General features: G+C 35.1%; 1 pseudogene; it reads left to right on the forward strand.

Annotated features, from left to right (window-relative positions):
- The first annotated feature begins 8108 nt into the window (after positions 1-8108).
- On the forward strand, positions 8109-13115 carry LOC141522644 (NEDD4-like E3 ubiquitin-protein ligase WWP1 pseudogene; annotated as a pseudogene).
- Positions 13116-21924: the final 8809 nt, after the last annotated feature.

Here is a 21924-nt window from a genome sequence, read left to right on the forward strand (position 1 = left end):
ATTCTACCTTAATGACAAAAATGTAAAATAGTTGAGTTTATTAGAAGAATCACCTATATTATATTTTAGAAACATTTTGAGAAGAGAAATTCATTTTATTTAAAGTTTCTTGTGTTATTTTATTAAGGAGCAAGAGGTTGAGACTGTATGCTACTTGATGATCACTTTTGTATTTAGGTGATCTTCATATATATACATATATATATCTGTATATATATATATATATATATATATATATATATATATATGTTATAAGCTCAAATTATTCTTGCAATTTTCAGCAAATTAACCTTTTCAATGAAACAATTATGGAAGTTTTATTGTTGTTGGAGTGAATTATTTATATCAACATGACAGTGAGTAAATCAAAATGTAAATTATAATAGCTCTAGAATTTTATTGTCTAGTGATGAAAACATAATTCTGTTAAGATGTTGTGCTATGAAGTACCTATATCAGAAGAGAAGATCTCAACAAGTCACCTGAATTGGAGAGAACTTTTTGGAATGGACTCTTAATGATACAGAAAGATATCAGTTGTCTGCAGGGTAAAAGAGAGAGACTGAACCAGTTCATCTTTCCCCATCTTGCATCTAGGTATGTATATGGGTTGTTTGGTAAGGGGGTTCCAAGAAGAAGATATGTCTCAATTGGACAGGAAGAGATAATAGAACCTAAGTGGGGGATAATGAAGAATCTTACTGAGGGGATATATCAAGAGTAATGTAAGGGTCTTCAGATATAAATATATCTATATATCCATATATCTCTATATATTTATCTATCTATCTATATGTGTGTATCTATAACTATATCTGTCTAGATCTATCTATCTATCTATCTATCTATCTATCTATCTATCTATCTATCTATGGAGGAATTATGTGGGAAAGTTCCTGGTGAAGTCTTCTCAGGGATAAAAATGTTTATGTCAAGACAATCTTGCATTACAAAGGAGGCTCTCAGCTTCCTAATTTATGGTAAGACCATTTCTTCAAACTGAGAGGACATTCTGATCATAGAAATTTCTTCATTTTAGTTGAGATAATTATGAAGGTCCTAAAATACCTCACCATCTGGTGAAAAAATATTATGAAAACATTTTGTCTTTGTGTGTCTTGCTGGGGTAAATTTCAGTGAATAGATTGTACCCCCAAAATCCCAGTCAATGTACTAAAGGGGAGGAAGGTTATGGAGGCTGTGGGTGGGAACTCTACATATTTTTTTCTTGACTGTACATTGCATGGAGCTCTCTGAATCTTGCCACTCTTCATGTGAGACTTTTGAATCTGTCCTTTCTCAAGAAAGCAAATAAACAAAAAAAAATTCTTTTGTTCAGACCCAGTCCCTGAATATTTTATTTAGAGTATTTGTATGACACACAACATCATTTGAACTCTATCATTTGAGTTGCTTCTTTTCACAGTAGTGATATATAAGAAATATGAGGCCATTTGCCATCCCCTATATTATATTACCATGATAGATCAGACTTTTCTACTATTAAAGAGTGTGGGGAAACTATACTTTTAATTCCTCTAGGTATATTGCTCTAAGGATGTGATTGTCCTTCTGTGGATCCAATGTGGTTATTCATTTCTTTGGTGAGATTCCTCCTTCTTTTGCATTTCCACCTACATAAGTGCCATGATTTACTTGGAAGATACATTTTATGGAGTATTTAACTTCCTCTGAAGGATATTGGTATCCTTTGAGTTTGATATCTCTAGCATACTTAAAATAAGATCAGCGGAGGGAAAGAAAAAAGTCTTCTCCTCATTATACATCCGTGTATTACATTGCCATATTTTGTGTCTACATAAGCTTACATTAGCAATCTACTGACGAAAGTGTTCTATTCTGTATTCTACTCAAATTGGGATTTCCCGGGACTGTCAGCTATATCTGCATATGGGCAATCCAAAAGAATTCTGTACCCTAGAGCCAACAGAGTATTTCTGTAATTTTTTTTTGGATAAACTCTCTAATTCCTCTTACCTTTTGTGACCTGAGAGCTCTGGGAGCAGTCACTGCAGCTGCTAATTCAGTCACCTCTAATACCTGCAGCTTGTTTCCTGAGATGTAGTCTATACTGGTACAACCTATGCTGGACTATGCTCTACTTTCACCCTTGTATGACAGATTTTTCCTTTCAACCAGCTAAGCTGTCTTGGCTAGGAAAAAAATCTATTTCACCCTTTTGTGGGTTCTATTTTCTTTTTTATCTATTTTTTTCCTATACTATCATGCTCTACCCTAGGGGAGATTACCTTAAGTAGATTAAGTCTATGATTGGTTCAGTAAAACTGTACCACATATTATCTTCACAATTCTCACATTTTATCTCCTTTCCTTAGGTTGCCTAGTTTATTAAGTGCAAATATTTACTAAGATGGGACATTCATTATATTTCGCTATATTTGGGTAAATGGAAGAAAATGATGATACTTTCCTTCATTACATTAAATCAATAGCTCTAACAATTTTCAGGAAGAAATTAATCTAAGAGCTTTTTTCATCTGAAGTTTTCATGTGACACAATTCTTATTTTTCGTTAAAACAGATTATATTGTGTGTTTTTTCCAAAGTCACCAAGATATGCTAAGCTTTTGCTAAGTCCCTTTTCAATTAGGGCAGAGAAAGAGTGGTGTGAGTTCTGAAATTAACCAACAAAGCAAGAATCCCCATTTTATCTCTGTAATCCTAACACTGACACCACTGGAATAATATTATGTTTCCTACAGGTTGTTTTACCCTTTGTAACATAATTTCTTCCTGAAAGTCTAAATTGGATATTAGGCCTGTTTAACAGAAATGAGAGCTTAGCACTAATTTGATAGAACTACTTCAAGTATAGCATGTCATTAAACTTCCTCACCATTATAAACTATTTGTATGCAGTTTTTGGTTGCCAATTTAGCAATGAACATTTCACTTGGGTTTATGCCCCTAAAATTATATCTAAGGTGGAATTCTTAGGTTTTTAATATTGCCTGCCACAACTCTTTCTTCCCTTAAAGAGAGTAATCCTCATCCAAATATAGGGTGAGGGTAAGCCTAACCTCAAACTCAGTATGGTGCCAATTTTGTTGTAAGATATATGACTGCTTAAGATATATAAGTGTGAGAGAACTTGCATCCATCTTCAGATCTGCATGGATTTCTGGTCAGCATAAGGTAAGCCCTCAGTTAAGAATCTCTAAGCAGGGGTGGCTAGGTGGCACAGTGGATAGAGTACCAACCTTGGAGTCAGGAGTACCTGGGTTCAAATTCGACTTCAGCCACTGAATAATTACTTATCTCTGTGGCCTTGGGTAAGCCACGTAACCCCATTGCCTTGAAAAATCTAAAAAAAAAAAAAGGAATCTCTAAGCAATAAATAAAGTGTATCCTAGCCATCCAGGTCTAGATTCAAACAGTTCAATAAAATTTTCTCACAATTCGCACATAACTGAATACACATTTCCAAGATGTAAGTTACATTGGGACCAGACACTTCACCTTTTGTGGTCTAAGATTAGATTAATCTTGTCAAAAGTTACTTCCATATCTATATCCATGATTCTATAATCCTATGTGAATATCTTCTAACTCCAGAGCCTAAGAAATTTTTTTTATTTAATAGGCTCATGACTGAAGTTCTGAACTTATATATGTTTTTAAAATTTTATAGGTTTTAAAAAAGATTTTTTAAAATTTATTTATTTTCAAATTACTACAATAGTCATGTAATAGTAAAGAAAACCTTCCCTCCCTCCCTCCACAAAGACAGAAAAGCCTCAAAAAATAAGTGAGAAAAAAAAAGTATACTTCAGTCTGTGTTCAGATACCATCACTCTGTCTTTGGGATGGATCACATTCTTTATGGAATTATTTCAATAAGAAAAGTTGCTTCACTAATTTACCCCATTGCTGCTATTGCTAACTGTATTTCCCTCCATTCTCCTTCTCCCCATTCCCATTTGTTTTATTCCCTTTCTCCATTCATTTTATTCCTCCTCAAAAGTGTGTTGTATCTGACTACCCTCTCCTACTATGTTCCCTCTCTTCTATCACCCATTCCTATTCTCCCCTCTCCCTGTCCCCTTTCTCCTATCCTTTCCTCTCCTTTTTCCTCTAGGGTAAGATAGATTTCTATATCCTGCTGAATGTGTTTGTCATTTCCTCTCTGAACCATTTCTGAGGAGAATGAAGTCTCCTCATCCCCCCTCACCTTCCCCCCCTTAAACTCCATTGCAAAAGTTTTTTCTTGAATTTTTTGCATGAATTATCTTATCCCATTTTACCTCTCCTTTCCCTTTATCTCAGTATTTTGATTTTTTTTTGTCCATTGACTCTGTCTTTATAATATATTCTATCTTCATATTCATCTCACTCCTGTGGCTTGTCTATAAATGTCCCTTCTAACTGCTCTAATAAATGAGAAGGTTTATAACTTTCCATGTAGGAATAAAAGCAGTTCAACATCATTAAATCTCTCATAATTTACCCTTCCCATCCGCCATCTCTATGCTTTATCAGAGACCTATACTTGAAGATTAAACTTTCTGTTCAGCTCTGTTGTTTGAACAGGAAAACTTGAAAGTCCCCTATTTCATTGAATATCCATCTTTTCCCCTTAAAGAGAGTAGATGATTCTTGATGGTAATCCATGCTCTTTTGGCTTCCAGAATATCATATTCCAAGTCCTGTGAGTAATTTAGATGCTGCTAAATCCTTGTAATCTTGACTGTAGTGCCACAAATTTGTATTGTTTCTTTCTGGTTGTTTGTAATATTTTCTCTTTGATTTGGGAATTCTGGAATTTGACTATAATATTACTTGGAGATTTTGGAGGGGGAATTTATTTTTTATTATATAAATATTTTCCAGTTATATAAAATAGTAGTTTCCACCTATCATTTTGGTAAGGTTTTGAACTTTACACATTTTCCCCCACCCTCCCTTTTCTCCCCCTTACCACCCCACAAATGGCAGTCTGATAGGGAATCTCTTTTAGGAGGTGATCAGTGAATTCCCTCAATTTCTATTTTACTCACTGTTTCTAGGATATCAGGGTAATTTTCCTGGAGAATTTCCTGAAAAATGAAATCTAAGTTCTTTTCTTAGTCATGAATTTCAGATAACCCAATAAATTTTAAATGATCATTTCTGGATCTGTTTTACAGGTCAGTTTTTTTTCAACAATATATTTCACATGTTCTTCTAGTTTTTCATTCTTTTGGTTTTGTTTTTATTGTTTCTTGATTTCTCACAGTCATCAGCTTCCCTTCACTCCATTTGACATTTGAAGAGTTATTTTCTTCAGAGAGCTTTTTGTAATCTCCTTTTCCATCTGGCCAATACCACTTTTTAACACATTCTTCTTCTCATTGGCCATTGACCTTTTGATCTGAACTGGTTTTTAATGTGTTATTTTCTTTGCTATCTTTTTTGTATCTTCTCCAAGCTGCTGACTTGGTTTTCATGATTTTCCTTCAATGCTGTCATTTCTCTTCTCCAACGTTTCCTACACAACTGTTACTTGATTTTCAAAATCTATTTTCAGCTTTTGCATAGAGTAGGACCAATTTCTATTTTTGTGGAAGCTTTGGATACAGAAGCCTTGACTTTGATCATCTTCTGAGTGTGCGTGTTTTGATCCTCCATGGGACCAAAGTAATTATCTATGATCAGATTTTTTTTTTCTTCTGTTGTTTACTCAGGACCCTCCTCCCCAGGGTCCTTATTTCTTTCAATGTCTTAGGAGAGAGTCTGACTGTTCTTCTGACCTGTGCTTTGGTCTGAGGATGGTCAAAGGCAGTCCCCTCTGCCATGGATCTGAGGAGAGGGTTCGTGCTCTGCTATGGCAGTGGAGGGTCCCAAACTTTTATCTGATATGATTATGTTCAAATCAACAAATTCCTACCCCAGGGATGGTAGAGAGACCTCAAAAGCATCCACCAACCCCCTTACCATCAGTGAGATGAAGGCTCTGGAAGTAGCTGCCAGGTGGCTCCCTGCTGGAACGCCTGTTATTTTTTTTTTTTCCATAGGACAGGTCCATGCTAATACCTGGCTGGCCTGGGATCATTGTTCATTCAGGTATAGCAGTTTTCCTGCTAATCTTTCTGCTGACAAATTGTCTTTGGTGATCCCTTGGTTGAGAGGTCTGATTTCACTGCCACAGACCTAGACACCCCCAGAGACCTAGGCCCTCTACATGGATGATGGAGCTCATTGGCTATGGCACAATGCAACTGTGACCCCAGTTTTGCTGCAACCCCTTCTGACCCTAGTAGAACAAACCCTTTCTGTAGAGCTTCCAAATAGTCTTAAGATGGAAAGCTGGTTCACTTGCTCTTTCTGTGGTTTCTCTCTAGAATTTCATTAGAGTCATAATTGTATGACTTTTAGAGTGGTCTAAGGGAATTCCTGCTTTCATACCACCATCCTGATTCCACAACTTGTAAGATACATTTCTAAATCCAATTGAGTGTGTTTTATTCCCTCTTTAAGTCAAATCCAGTGGCAATAAGAGTCAAGCCGTTCTCAATCCCTCCCTTCTTTCCCTCTTTTGTAATAGGTTCTTTGAGGCTCTTCCTGTGATGTACTTTAACCAATTCTGCCACCCTGTTCCTCCAGTCTCATTATAATGACTCCTTGTAAAAAGTCTAAATAATTTGTTATAAATCATTGAATCAAAATAAATTTATGATCATACATTCAGGAAAAGTATATTCCCTCTAATTTATTTAAGATTCTCAAGGTTTTGAGAATTTTTGTCCCACGTAGGAATGTAACCAGTTTAACCTTATTTAAGGGAGTCATTTTCATTTCCTCTGTTTACCTTTTCATGTATCTCTTGAGTCTCCTGCTTGAAGATAGTTTTCTGTTCAGTTCTGGTCTTTTCATCAAGAAAATTTGACATCACCTACTTTTGTTAAATGTCCCATCTTTTCTGCTAAAAGAATAAACTCAATTTTATTGGGCGGTTGATTCTTGGCTGTAATCCATCCTCCCTTGACCTTCAGAATATCATATTCCAGGCCCTTCAATCCTTTAAACATTGATGTAGCCAGGTCTTGTGTAATCCTGACTGTGGTTGCTCACTTTTTGAATTTATTCTTTCTGATCACTCTCAGAATTTTCTCCTTAATCTGATAATTTGGATAACTTTGCCACAATATTCCTTGGCATTTTCATTTTAGGATTCTTTCAGGAGGGCATCAGCAGATTCTTTTGAGGTCTATTTTGCCCTCTGGGCACAAGTTGTCAGTTCTCCTATATCATTTCCTGAAGAACAGAACCCAGGCTCTTTTTTAATCATGATTTTCAAATAGTTCACTTACACTTAAATTATCTCTCCGATCTCTGTTTTCCCAGTCAGCTCTTTAACCAATAATACATTTTACATTTTCTCCTATTTTTTCATTTATCAAATTTTTTATAATATATTCTTCATTTGTCCTGAAATCATTATTGTCAATTACTCCTATTTTATTACTCAATAGACTATTTTCTTCTTTTTAGCTTTTGCATTTCCACTTCCATTTGGTCAATTTTATTTTTAAAAAAGCTATTTTTTGCCAATTGCCCAATTGTATTTTTAAAGGATTTGTTTTCTTTTGTCAATTTTTGTTGAAAGATGTTAATTTTCTCTTGTATTTCTTTCCCAATTTTTCCATGGAATTTTTGAAATCTTTTCTGAATTCTTCTAAGAAATCTGTCTGAACTAAAGACCGATTCAAATTCTTCTCCATGGCTTCACATGTAACAACCCTTCTGTTCTACTTTTCTGAGCTTGTGTTTTGCCCATTCTTATCTCCAAGGTAACTTTTAATGGATTCTGATGTTTTTTCCCTGACCTTCCTTCATTTTGAATTTTGTTACCTATTCTAAGGTTCTTGTGTTGAGGGAAGAGCTTGCTTGCAGTCCTTAGGTGTTGAAAGTCCTAGAGACTTTCTAACTGCTCTGGACAGTTGATGTTAGGAACTCTTAAGGGTTGCTCAGTGGACTGACTAGTAAGGTACACCTGAGGCTTTCTTCTCTGGGCTGCTGTATTGGGGGTTGTCTACTGCCCAATCCCCACAGTAGTATCTTGAGGATAGCCTATCTTGGAATTGTCTATGGGCAGCCCTGTCACTGGATTAGACCAGTCAGGTTGGAGCAGAGTCTCTTCTGAGCATGGAATTCAGTCACACCCTCCCTTGATGGAGGAAGTGGGAACACCTGTGTCTGTGCTGTTTGCACAGGAACACCTGGTGCTCTATCTCTGGATTGACTATCAATGCCAGGGAATTCAGATGCCCTGCTTGTTGGGAAAGGTTGGATCACCTAAGACCATCTCCTGATTGTTGATGGCAAGATGCCAGACCCTATTCTTGCCTAGAAATGTCTGAAGTTTACAATAGGATCATGTTTTCACAAAAGCAGTAAGGGCTGAATGTGGGTCCTGGACACTTGTACTGGAGCTTTCACAGTGCAGTGGAGCTGTTTAGCAAGCATCCAAGTCCCAACTCCAAATTCTTTACTCCAACAGCTGAGGATCTCAGGTGAATTCCCCCACCACCCTGATGCACTGGGTCTCTGCTCTCTACACTGGGCACACCCACTCCACCCCAAGACAGTCTGGAAGATATTTCACTCTGATCTTTGTTGCAATCTGCTTCTCCAAAATCTGTTAAGAGGCTTGATTCATATCAGTCCTAAGGTAAACTTAAGAGCACTTTAGAGAAGTTCTGGTTTCTCTCTGTCATTTTTACCAGTAGTCCTATTTTGAAGTTTTCAAATCTACTTGTTATATTCAGTCCTGGTTAGAATCATGCTTTAAAATAAAGATAATAAAAATAAAAGGAATCTGTGCCTTCCCATGTGAACCTTTCATAAAGAAACCTTCCAAGGTTACTGGATCTTATTCTTAACTTACTGGGGGAATTTCCATTCTACAGTTTCATCTTGTGCTCTGAACTAGGCAAGACCTACTCTTCTTGTAGCTTAAATAGGTGTGAGAATATGACTCAAGTTGTTTGCCATCAAGAATAGACAATATTAATCAAAGTAAAAATGGATGAGAAGTGCAAAGGACAGGGATCAAGTGTGAGAAATGATATTGTCATGAATCCTCTGTATTCTCTAAGCCCTTCATTCCTGCTCCCATAAGTAGTGTTCAGGGGTTTACAGGGTACAAATTTAAAGTTGGTTGCTAGGCCATTGCTCCATCAGTCCCATTTCCCTCTGCAATCTGAGATACTAAATATTTATGAGAACTAAAGACTTTATTAACTGTTTAGCTCCACTCCAGCCTAAAAAAAACCACAGATATATTAACTTGAGTTTTTGAACTGATCTCTCTTTTATATTTGGCCAGATTACCACAAAGAATCCTGGGGATTCACCTCTGTCTTTTTTGTACTTTGGGTCTTTTTCTTGATATTTTTGTCACTATGGAGAAAAGATCATAAAGGAAAGAAGATTCCTCCTGGTCTGTCTCCTATTCCCATCATTGGGAATATGCTCCAACTAAGCAAGGACCTCTCCATGTCTCTCTGCAACTTAAGGGGGATTGAATTTTACATCTGGACTCAATCAAGTAGAATAGTCATTACAAACATTTTAATAATGATGTTTCATCAATGACTATGGTCATAAGGTGTTAGTAAGAAATAACAAATTAAGGTTTTCATAACTTAATGAAAGATAGTGCTGGCATGATGACTTGAGCACCACACCCAGAGTCAGAATGATGTTGTCTTTAAAAAGTTGGTTGATTCTTAAAGACTATAAGTTGTAGAGAATACTTAATGCTATGTATATATGTGTGTATGTGCATATGTATGATATATACATATATAAACATATATATTCATGTTTATACTTAAGTCTGTATCTTTAGGTTAATTCTAGGAAGGAGATGATATTATGGGTACAATTCAATTGAGAAATTTTCTTTCTAAAGAATAAAATATCACAAAGGAGACATATGAGAAATACAAGTTAGCATTTACAAGTATATTAACTGCTCTAGGAAATGAGAAATTATGCATAAAAATGTGTTCTGCGAATCTTAAAATATTGCATAAATGTTAACTATAAATTATCCAGTGCTGTTTCAGATCTGAAACTTCATTAGTTAGGGAAATCTGAATGAATAAACATACAACTCATCAACTTCTCTATAATTTACAATCTTAGGCTACTATAGGGTCACAGAGGAGCTATGAGCCATACCCTAAGTCATACTTCTAATATACTACTGTATAGTTGAGAGGTAGAAGTGTAACCAAATGTTCCTGACTCTCATATCGGTTCTCTACAAATTTCTATTTTACTTTGCTATTGTTCTTATTTTACTATGCTTATAATCTAGTCTCGAATATGTCTTATCTTGTTTTGTTTTCAGCTAATCTGTGCTGATAAAACCTAATTGTTCTGGCAGCCCCTAAAAGGCTAGAATGCTATTTTTTTGCCTTCTGTGCCCATGTATCCAGTGTCTTCCAGAGGAGTGGACATTCAATATACTAAATGAGTAGATATTTTCACATTGATTAGATAATGATGTTTACTATTTAGGGCAGCCCATGTTTTGTGAGGAAGAGTCCTTTCCATAAAAATTTCCAAAATTTATGAGACATTTAATGAGACAAAGCTAAAGCCTACAGAAAAGAGATCATCTGTAGATGACACTGAACTTATCCCTTCAGAAGCAGTCAGATTCTTCAAGAATGGGCTGTAGTGAGTTTCCTCCCTCCAAACTTGTCTCAACCTATAGCAAAACACAACTCATCTACCTTGGCAACACAATATTAGGGATATAAAGCAGGACAATGATAGACACAGAATCTATGATTTCACTAATAAAGACAACCCCCAGAGGAGAAAATTCCTTCTACAAAATCTGGTCAGCAATTTTTCAATAAATTATAATGGAGAATTACCTAAAACAGTGATGTCAAACTCGAATGGAAATGCACAGCTACTAATTCATATATAAAGATCCCTGCATATTGGATATTGATTTTGGAAATCTAAATATTGACACTATCAATGTTCTATTGCATTTTTCTTTATATTTTAAAATTTTATTTGTTTAAGGCAATGGGGTCAAGTGACTTGTCCAAGGTCATATAGCTAGGCAATTAAGTGTCTGAGGTCAGATTTGAACTCAGGTCTTCCTGACTCCAGGGCTGCTGTTCTATCCACTGTACCACCTAGCTACTCCCTTTATTTGATTTTTTTTTAATTTTTCCAATTGAATTTTAATCTGGTTGAGGCATTGGCTATGTTTCACCTCTCTGACCTAGAATATTAGGAGATTAGATGACTTGACCATGTTCACAAAATTAGTATGTGTCCAAGATGGCATTGAACTCAGATTTCCTGGTTTTGAAGGTAGTTATGTAGATACTACTTCAACTTCCTCTAACATTCTATCTATCTATGTATCCATCTATCTACCATTTTATTTTTATATATGAACAGGTACTTAGTTAAAGACTGGATAGCATTTTAAACATGTCTATACCACTTATAAGAGGTTTAGCATCATTTCCCTAAGGCACAATAATTGCTTCATTTCTCCTGATCCCCATTGAATGTGGTCCCCTTACAATGCCAGCCACATCCAGAGGAAAAAATTATGAAATGAAATCTGAATGAAGATTAAAGCATGCTATTTTTATTTTTAAAATTTGTTGGGTTTTTTTGCTTTTTCTGTCTCATAGTTTTCTCCTCTTTATCCTGATTCCTTCTATCACAGCATGATTATGTGTAACATAATTGTACATGTATAACCTGTATTAGATTACTTGCTATCCTAAGATTGAGGTGAGGTAGGGGGAGAAAGAAAACTATCTTCTTTATAATAGAAAAAAATAAAAATAAGTTCCTTTTTAAATAGCTCATTTACCTGAAGAACCTATAAGGCAACAGCCTGGAAATTCCGTTATAGAACCTTTGCCACTAGGGTGGGAACAGAGAAAAGATCCTCATGATAGAATTATGTTGATCTTAACACAAAACTACAACATGGGAGAGACCACAACCTTTATCACCAGGTTGTGAAAGAAGACATTGCTTGAATATTCTTTCCAACAGATCTTACATGGCTCTAAAACCCTATGACTTGAGGAGGAGATTGTATGTGATATTCAGGAGAGAAGCAGGACTTGATTATGGTGGCCTGGCAAGAGAATTTTTTTTACTTTCCCCAAAACTTCTGAATACTATGTATTGTTTATTTGAGTATTCTGGAAAAAGCAATCATTGTCTTCAGATTAATTCAGCATCAACAATCAGTCCAGACTATCTTTCATACTTCTGTTTCATTGGACACTTTATTGTAATGGCACTCTTTCATAGAAAGCTTATTGATACTGGTTTCTCTTTGCCATTCTATAAGTGTATGTTAAGTAAGAAGCTTATTGTTAAAGATTTGGAATCTCTTGATATTGAATTCTGTAATTCCCTCATCTGGATAAGAGACAACAGCTTTGAAGAATGTGGCCTGGAAATGTATTTTTCAGTTGATATGGAGATTTTGGGAAAAATGACTTCTCATGACCTGAAGATGGGTGGTTCTAACATCCTGGTAACTGGGGGAGAACAAAGAATATATTAGTTTCATGGCAGAATGGCATTTTTCTTGAGGAGTATAAGACCAGACCAAAGTTTTCCTTGATGGCTTTAATGAAGTTGTTCCCTTTCAATGGCTTCAGTACTTTGATGAAAAAGAATTGGAGTTGATATTATGTGGTATGCAAGAAGCCAACTTAGCAGACTGGCAGAGAAATACCATATCTCAACATTACACAAGAAATAGCAAACTTCATTTGGTTCTGGCAGTTTGTGAAAGAGACAGTTAATGAAGTTGAAATGTGTCTAATGCAGTTTGTCACTGGAACCTGCTGACTACTGTTAGGATGCTTTGCTGAGCTCGTGGGGAGTAATGGTCCTCAGGAGTTTTGTATTGAAAAAGTTAGCAAAAAACCTTGAAGTCTTATATGCTTTAATCATTTGTATCTACCACCTTATAAAAGCTACAAACAGCTAAAGAGAAACTGCTTTTTGCAATAGAAGAGACAGATTTGGACAAGAACATTTGTGGCTTCTTGTCTAAGAGGAGCTTTTTGCATTAAAATACTCAGCCAAGTAAAATTGCACAGATGTTGTATATAAGTTGTTTAGTCTATACAGTGACCTTTCTGGAACCTTAAAAGTGTAAATGTTCTACATTCTTCCACAAAGATATACAAAACAGTTTAACCTCTTTTTACTTTCATTTATTGGCCCTTTGAGATGACTGACCTAGTAAAAAACAAACCACCCTTAAATTTCAAAGCAGACAAGAGACTTTATTTAAAATATATATGTACATATACTTATATACTACTGGCTCTAGATTTTTAGAGCTCTAAGTAGATGAAATAATTGCAGCCATTGAAAAAGACCTGGATTTGCTTTACCTTATCCTGAAATATAAAAGTATAAATTGCTCCATGTTCTATCTTATATAATAGCTCCCAAGGTTTTCTTTAATTACATGGCTGTTTAGGCTGGTATTAAAGACGTAGGTTAATACCCACCTAGAGTACATAGAAAAAAAATGGTTTTTCTGAAGACGGATGCCTAATTCGATCAATTTATTTTAAAAATAAGTATAAGTATATAAGTATATGTAACTCTTCTCTGTTACTTTAATGATGTAGCAAAAATAATGAATGAAACCTTTACATAAAAGTCAAACACAATAAAGTGAATGCTATACAACTGATGCCACTTAGTTTATTATAGGTACTGGACAGAACTCACTGAGCAACATAAAGATTTGCTTTTGTGTTACCTTGAGACACTAGGTAATTTTCAGCTTATTAAAAAGAAATTGTACTATTCCTAAGTTTATTTTTTGCTTCTTTTTCATTTTAATTTTTGATTATACATCAAATTAGGTTCATGGTAGACTTGTGTAATTTGACATTTACAAATATGTGAAAGAAAATGTGAACTTGCACTGCTTTTTTTATGTTCCAAGTTTTGGTTGCATCAATCCAAATCAATCGACAGTTATATAAGCTTGTGAACATCTATACTATTAAACTATTAAACCAATGGATTTCTATTCATCTTGAAATATTTTCAACCCTCTTTATGTTCATGCAAAATTCTTTAAATCTTAATTAAATAAGCATATTTTAAAATCTTGTCCTTTTTTAATGTAGACAAAGTTATTTTCTGTCCAAAGTGAACACTTTAGACTTGTTTTTACCAGTATTAAGGGCATTTGCTGAAATGCAAAGATGTTTAACAATTATAAATCTGATGTGAATTATGTTAAGTGCTATGTGCTTCCTTATTAATATAAAAAATTAAAATTACCACTTGTATCATGCTTTGAATATGCATTGTAAATTCCATTAAACTTAATACAAAAGAAATTGTTTCCTTTTTCTGCTTTGCAGAATTATATATAATTTGACAATAACAGTCCTAGCAAATGCAATTTAACAATTTTAAAGCTATACAAAAGGATTATGAATAATAATAGTAAAATTATTTGTAATACTCTCCCTCCACCCCTTATTATAACTCAATTATGATTTCCCTTGGATTTTCTGCTATTTCCCTGCACCTCATAAGTTTTTTTCAAATATGAAGATTTTTTCTTTTTTTAAAAATTTATTTATTAATTTTGAATTTTACAATTTTACAGCTGATGAAATTCATATTTCTAATTTTCTGCTCTCACAATATAATGCTGTGGTCACTCAGGAGAAACAATTCTATACAAATGTGTATATATATTATGAAAATATATACATATGTAATTATATGTGTATGTGAATACTTATATATGTATATTTATAAATGTAGACATTCTTACACAGGTCTTTTATCTTCTTAAAATAACTGTCAACAGTGGAGAGGAAGAAATAAATTGCTGGGTGAAGACTTCTCAGGAACTTGGGAACATGACCTCTTCTCTGTCTCAAGAAATATTGTAAAATTCTCCCCTTCCTGAGGATATTGTAAGGGTCTTTCTTCACAGAAGCAGATTCCTGTAAAAATAATCTTACCTAGTCTTGCAAAAAATCAGGACAGGTTGTCAAGAAAGAATGATGCCTTGCCTTACTAACAACTGTGATTTCTTGTGCAGAAAGACCCTAATGGGTGATCACAAGATTGTAAGCCCCTGACAATAGATGGGAACAGGATGGGGGTATGAGGAAATACAGTCAAAACTTGTTTATCACAGTGTATAAAAATCTGACTTGCTTCTGCCATTTCACCTCACTCTACCAGACTTGCTGGTGGAGGTGACATGCTATTTCTTAAGAAATGGAATAAAACTGCTTTCTGTTTCTACCTTGAGATGTCTCTCGCTTAATTAATTGGGTTGGTGTTCATCTGTCCCATACAAGTGGAATTACTATGATAAAAGAAATGAACTTTTTGATTACTTGTCTTATAATTATAAATTGAATTTCAGTATGATTGCAATAATTACCAATAAGCAGAGTTCTAATGTTCATTTCTTTGAGGTGAGGTGGGAGACTGTTGAAAATGGTAGCATTATGAGAGTAGAGAAGTAGGAATATTCAAGAAATATTACTAAGATAAAACCGACAGAATTTGCTAAAAGTTTGTTTAGATATTTGGATGGCATAAGGGAGAGTGAGAAATTAAAGTTTCAAGTCTGGATAATTTGGTGTATGGTGATGCCACTGAAAATAAAAGAATGTTTGTAGGGAGAAGGGTTAGGAGGGTGTCATGGGGAGAATGGGCCCAGAAAGTTTCTAAGGAACCCACCTTGGCTTGTAGATGATTGGGAGAGAACTCACATAAGCAGCAATCTGTTTCAGTCAGCCTTTAATATGTATAAAAGCTTGTAGAGTCAAGAAAAGAAGGTATTTAAGAGAGTTGACTGGCGATGGGGAAAAGGGGAATAACTTATAAAGACAAATTTTGGACTCCATCCAGAGACCCATAGGCTGGGAATTTTCCATTTGCAAAGTTTTCAAGGCAGAAGTTTCTCAGAAAGGAAGGGAAAACAAGGGGCCTTAGAGATAATGGTGCAAGTTATGCTTGGTGTTACATGTGTTGGTCCAGTTTATAAAAACGGCCTTTCTGGAGCCTTTTCCTATACAAAACTAGGGGCTATAATATCACAGTTAACCCTTTCATTTCAGAGTCCAAGATAAGCAATTCAATTAACTCCATCAGGGGAAAGATAATGAATTCAAGTTTGGAACTAGTAGACTTGTCTATAGGACTAGAACTTTCAAATGTTCAATACGCTGTTGGAGACTGGAATTTGGAAGTTTAAGAGAACTTTTAGGGTTGGGATAAGTGGAGCTGATCCCCAACATAGACATGATCATTGAATTCAGGAAAGTTAATGAAATCACCAAGTGAAGCAATATAGAGAGAGAAGAGAGAAGGGGAGGATAGAGAAAGGAATTTCAGGGGACCCAAGTAAAAGTCCTGATCAGTTTCAAATCATGAATAAAAATGCAGCAAAGACGTCAGAAAAATGGTCAGATGAATATAAGGAAACTAATAAAAGCTGTAATGAGAGCCTATAGAAAAAAGGACCAAGAAGAAATAGGCAAAGAAAAATGACGCAGAGAGATTATGAAAGATGAATTTTTTAAAAGGCCATAAGACATGACAGTTATGCAATTATTAGTAATTTTGTGTTTCTTAGCAACTTTTTTAGAAACAGTTTCAGTTGAAAGATGAAATAAGAATTCCTTACATACTTGACCCATTGGCCACACATACTCAAACACAACACATATACAGACAGACACACATACATAATATACACACATGTGTACATGTGTATATGTAAACACACATACAGACAAACACATAATATACACACATGTATACGTGTGTGTAAACACACATACAGGCATGTGATATACACATATGTACATGTGTATGCGTGTGTATATGTTTATGGATATGTTAGTTGTTTTTCAGTTGAGTGTGATTCTTTTGGATTATATCCTTTTGGTGTTTTATAGTCATGGAAACTGGAACGGTTACAATTTCCTTCTTCAGCTCATTTTATAGGATTAAGGGCCACACAACTAAATATGTGAGACTGTATCTGAACACAGATCTACATGACTCCACATCTGGCTCTCTATCCACCATGTCACCCAGTTGTCCCCACTTCTTCCTCCTATACCTCACTACCATTATACTCTTTTTAACTCTATTAACCTGATGTCATTCACAGTTCTTCACTGTACAATGTTCTACTGGTTCCGCTCACTAATCAGCCATCTATTCCTACCTCAAGTTTACTCATCAGCAATATGGGGATAATAATAGCAGCTACTTCCCAGGTTAGTTGTTAGGTTCAAATTGGATTGATTTCTAAAGTGCTTGGCAAACTTTAAAATGCTATGGAAATTTTAGTTATTGTAGTTACCACAATTTTTGAGTGCTTGCTTGGTCTATGTCACTGGTGGGGGCACTATTTCAGGGATAAGTAATTGTACTATTTAACATTTAGTCATTCAGCTAGTATTTCTTGATCCCTTGTTTTGATAGTAAAGAGTAAAGAACATTGTCTTTGAAGTCAAAAGCCCTTCATTGAAATCATACTTCTGCTACCTTTGTGATTGTAAATGACTTAAATCTTTGGCTCTCAGCACCTAATACGTATAAGGTATAGGATTAGACACTCTGATAGGTCCACCTGACTATGATCCTTGGCCATAACAGGCTTATGTATTGTATAGATAGACAGATGATAGAGATGGAGACATAGACATAGACATAGACATAGACATAGACACATATATATGTATGTATGTTTTTTAATCAGTGACTGGGATAAAGATCTAACCTGTATCCTTATCAAAGGCACCTAGGACACAGCTAGTTGAGCTAAGGAATTCATCAGGTGGCTAAGCTAGGATTTAAAAATCCATTCCACAGTGCTCAGATGACAGAGGCATGACTGGCAACAGATAGTAAGAGATCTGGAGTCTTGAGAGGAAGGCAAGTTCAATCAGCTCAAAGTTTGGGAAGGGAGACTCGGTACCCAATATGATCTTGTGCTTCCTTCGGACAGAAAGTTTTTAGGAAGGACATGATAACTGGAATCTTGTGCTTCTCTGATCAACATCACCATCTTTGTAAGCACAAGAGACTACAATAGATGGTTCTAAGATTACTTCTAAGTCTCTAGTGTTTTAAGTCTAAGTAATTTATTGTTCAGTAATTTATTCCTGTCTGGATGAAAACATTCCCACATTCATTTCATCCAAACTATTCCTCTACAGATAAAAAAAGGATGTCTTTTGGCTGACATTTGTTTCATTATGAGAATGTTCCTCCAGTCTTAAATCTCTCATGTTTACCCTCTTCCCCAAGGCTTTCCCACATTCCTTCAATTTATTGAGTTTTTTCCAGAATGAATTTTCTGATATGGATTAAAGTGTTTCCTCTGCTTGAAGGTTTTCCCCCATTTATAAAATTTCTCTCCAGTATGAATTTTCTGATACATAAATATAAATTGTGGTTTCCCTTCTGGTTGAAGGCTTTCCCACATTCTTTACATGTAAAGGGGTTTGGTCAGTGTGTATTCTCTGTTGAATAAGAAGACTAGTTGCAGTTAAAGGCTTTCCCACATTTATAACACTTAAATATTTTCTCTGCAGTAAGAATTTTCTGGGGGCAGCTAGGTGGCATAGCAGATAAAGCACCGGCCTTGGAGTCAGGAGTACCTGGGTTCAAATCTGGTCTCAGACACTTAATAATTACCTAGCTATGTGGCCTTGGGCAAGCCACTTAACCCCATTTGCCTTGCAAAAAAAAAAAACCTAAAAAAAAAAGAATTTTCTGACACAAAATAAGGTGTCCTGTCTGATTGGATGATTCATCTACTTTAATGCTTTGTCTATTCATTATTCTTCACTGTGAATTTTGTCTTAGATGATTCTTCCATACTATTACTCTGCTTCACAGTGGAGTCCTTGGTTTCACATGTACTCACCTGCAAAAAGTGAACTGTTAGACCCAGGACTCCTCTGGAAAGCTCCTCACTGAAAATTCATTGTCTCCCTCTTCTCTGAGCTGCCTTAAGTTTCTCTGATATTATTTTTCAAATATTTTACAGTTCTTTTGAATAGAATTTCTCCTTCTGTCTCATGCTTCTAGGTTTTGTCAGTAATATATTGAAATATTGATAATTTATGTGGGTTTACTTTATATCATGCAACTTTATTAAAGTTGTGAATTGTTTCAAGAAATTTTTAGTCACTTCTCTAAGTAAACCATCATAGCATCTGTAAAGACTGAGAGTTTGTTTCCTCATTGACTTTTCTAATTTTTAAATTTCTTTTTCATCTCTTCATGGGGGTTATTTATCCTTTAATGCCTCTCCTTCTCTTAGTACTATCCTTCCTTTCTTGTCTTGATTATCCTAATCCTGTCATGTACCCATAACATCTATCAATACATATATTTGCTTTATCTATGTTGATAGAGGTACAGTTCCCAAGGGTTGATTGACTGATAGACTTATAAGCAGCATTACCTCATAGTCATTTCATACCTATTGCATCTATCCAAGTAGAGTCCCCTCAACTGCTCCATTAGAAATACAAATCTCAGGGGTGGTTAGGTGGCACAGTGGATAGAGCACTGGTCCTGGAGTCAGGAATACCTGAGTTCAAATCTGACCTCAGACATTTAATAATTACCTAGCTGTGTGGCCTTGGGCAAGCCACTTAACCTCATTGCCTAGCAAAAACTAAAAAAAAAATACAAATCTCAAGAAACATAAACATCATTAAATTATAATCAATTTATACTGCACCCCTCTTTCCAATGTATCCTCTATAGAAATATAATCCTCATGAGCAAAAGTATCATGTAAAGTAAAATCACTCAAGGGATAAACGTTTGATCAAATCACACACATACCCTTTGTTTAAATATTTTCCTTTCAATCGTCCTAAGAGAAATATGGTTCTCAAAAGTTAACTAACAATTCCCACCTTCTTCTGTGAACCTTTTTATACATTTCTACAGCCTTTTACTTGAAGATAAAATACGTTGATCCATTTGGATCTTTTTATCAGATAAATATAAAAATTCTCTATTTCATTGAAAATCCATCTTTTCCTCTGAAAAAATAAGTTGAATTTTTCAGGGTAGTTGATTCTTGGTTAAAATCCAATTTCCTTTGCCCTCCAGAATATCACATTCTAGGTCCTCTGATCCTTTAATGTTGAAGCTGCAAAATGCTGCATAATCCTTACTGTGGTCCCTGGTACTCAAGGAATTTTTCTGAAATCCTTCCTTTATAGTCATTCCAGTACTAGGGTGAGTAAATATTGTAATCAATAATAAACCTATAAATATTGGTATGCATGAAATCTCTTATATACATTGAAGAATTTTAAAGCACCAAAAGTTTTCAGACATACTCTACCATCTCTCTGTTATTCAGATTAGTTATTTTTCTCCTTGAGGAATTAGGATGAATAGATGAGAAAGAAAACTGTGGCATAGGAAGGAAAAACATAAGAGAAATTTTTAATAAGAGAATGAAGTGTTCATTCAGATTCTGTATGGTTTTTGTTGTTTTGGTTTGTTTTGTTTTTCTTCCTCTGTTTGTGTAGAGCATTGCCTATAACACGTCTCCTAGGGTTGTCCTAGCTCTCTGAACTGCTGAGTGGAACTGCATCCATAAAGGTTGATCAACTAAAAATTACTATTATATATGATGTTTTCTTGATTCTGTTCCATATATCATAAATTGTTCAGCAATTCCCCAATTGATGGGCATCCCCACAATTTCCAATTCTTTACTATTACTAAAAGGACTGCTATGAACACTTTGGAATATGTAGGACTTTTCCCATTTTTTATGATTTCTTCTTGATATAGGCCTCTTACTGACTGAGTCAAAAAGCATGATCAGTTTTTTTGTTCTTTGGGCATAGCTCCAGATTGCTCTCCAGAATGGTTGAATTGGTTCATAGCTCATTTCCTACTGTTTTTAAGATATTATTTCTTCAGTATTTTTTTTGGCTCCTTTACTCAGCTGTTGACACATTTCACCTTTTATCACTTTAATTTCTCTTCTCAATTTTTCTTCTACTTCTCTTACTTGGTTTTTAAAATAATTTCTGAGCTCGTTCATCACCTGAGACCAATTAATATTTGTCTAGAGGGTTTCAATGAAGCAGTTTTGACTGTTCTCTTCTGAGTGTTAAATTTCAGCTTTTCTGTTGCCATAATAAATTTCTATAATATTAATCTTTTTCTGTTGTTTGCTCATCTTTCCAGTCCATTTTTTTTGGCTTTTAACTCTATACTTGCAATGCAAGTCATTTGGTTGTATGCGTATACGAATATCCCTTAATCACATTTATGAAGCTCAACTGCATGTAATGCCTTTATATGGAATTAAACTCAACATTGTTTATACTTAAGATGCATATGTGACCCTCAAATTTGACCTGATACTGGCTTTGTTCTATGCCCCTATAAAAACCCAGGGAATGGGTAGACATTGTGGACTTGCCATGTGGACAAGTAGAAAATGTAAGGAGAGAAGCAGACTTGGGACTAGTGGAATAGAGATTAGCAGAAATGCTAATGGGTGGACTTGAAACTTTGACTGGATTTCCTCCAGCAGCTTACATAATAAAATGGTATCAACCTCCCTACAATAGCAGATAATAAATATTCTTTTGATCTCTCTCAATTTAAAAACCAACAGTTAGGAGAAAACCTCCAGCACTACTACACACCATTAAATTCGGACTTTACTTCTAGAGTGGAAAAAGCATTGGCATAAGCTTGAGTTTGGATATTTTTGTCTAATTGTTTTCAAAGATAATTCTGGGAGTCTAAATTTTTTGTTTCTTCTAACGTGGGTTGATCTTGGGGAAACATGTCTTGACTACTCTCCTA

This window comes from Macrotis lagotis, chromosome 4, assembly GCF_037893015.1.
Source record: "Macrotis lagotis isolate mMagLag1 chromosome 4, bilby.v1.9.chrom.fasta, whole genome shotgun sequence".
NCBI classification, from domain to species: Eukaryota; Metazoa; Chordata; class Mammalia; order Peramelemorphia; family Peramelidae; genus Macrotis; species Macrotis lagotis.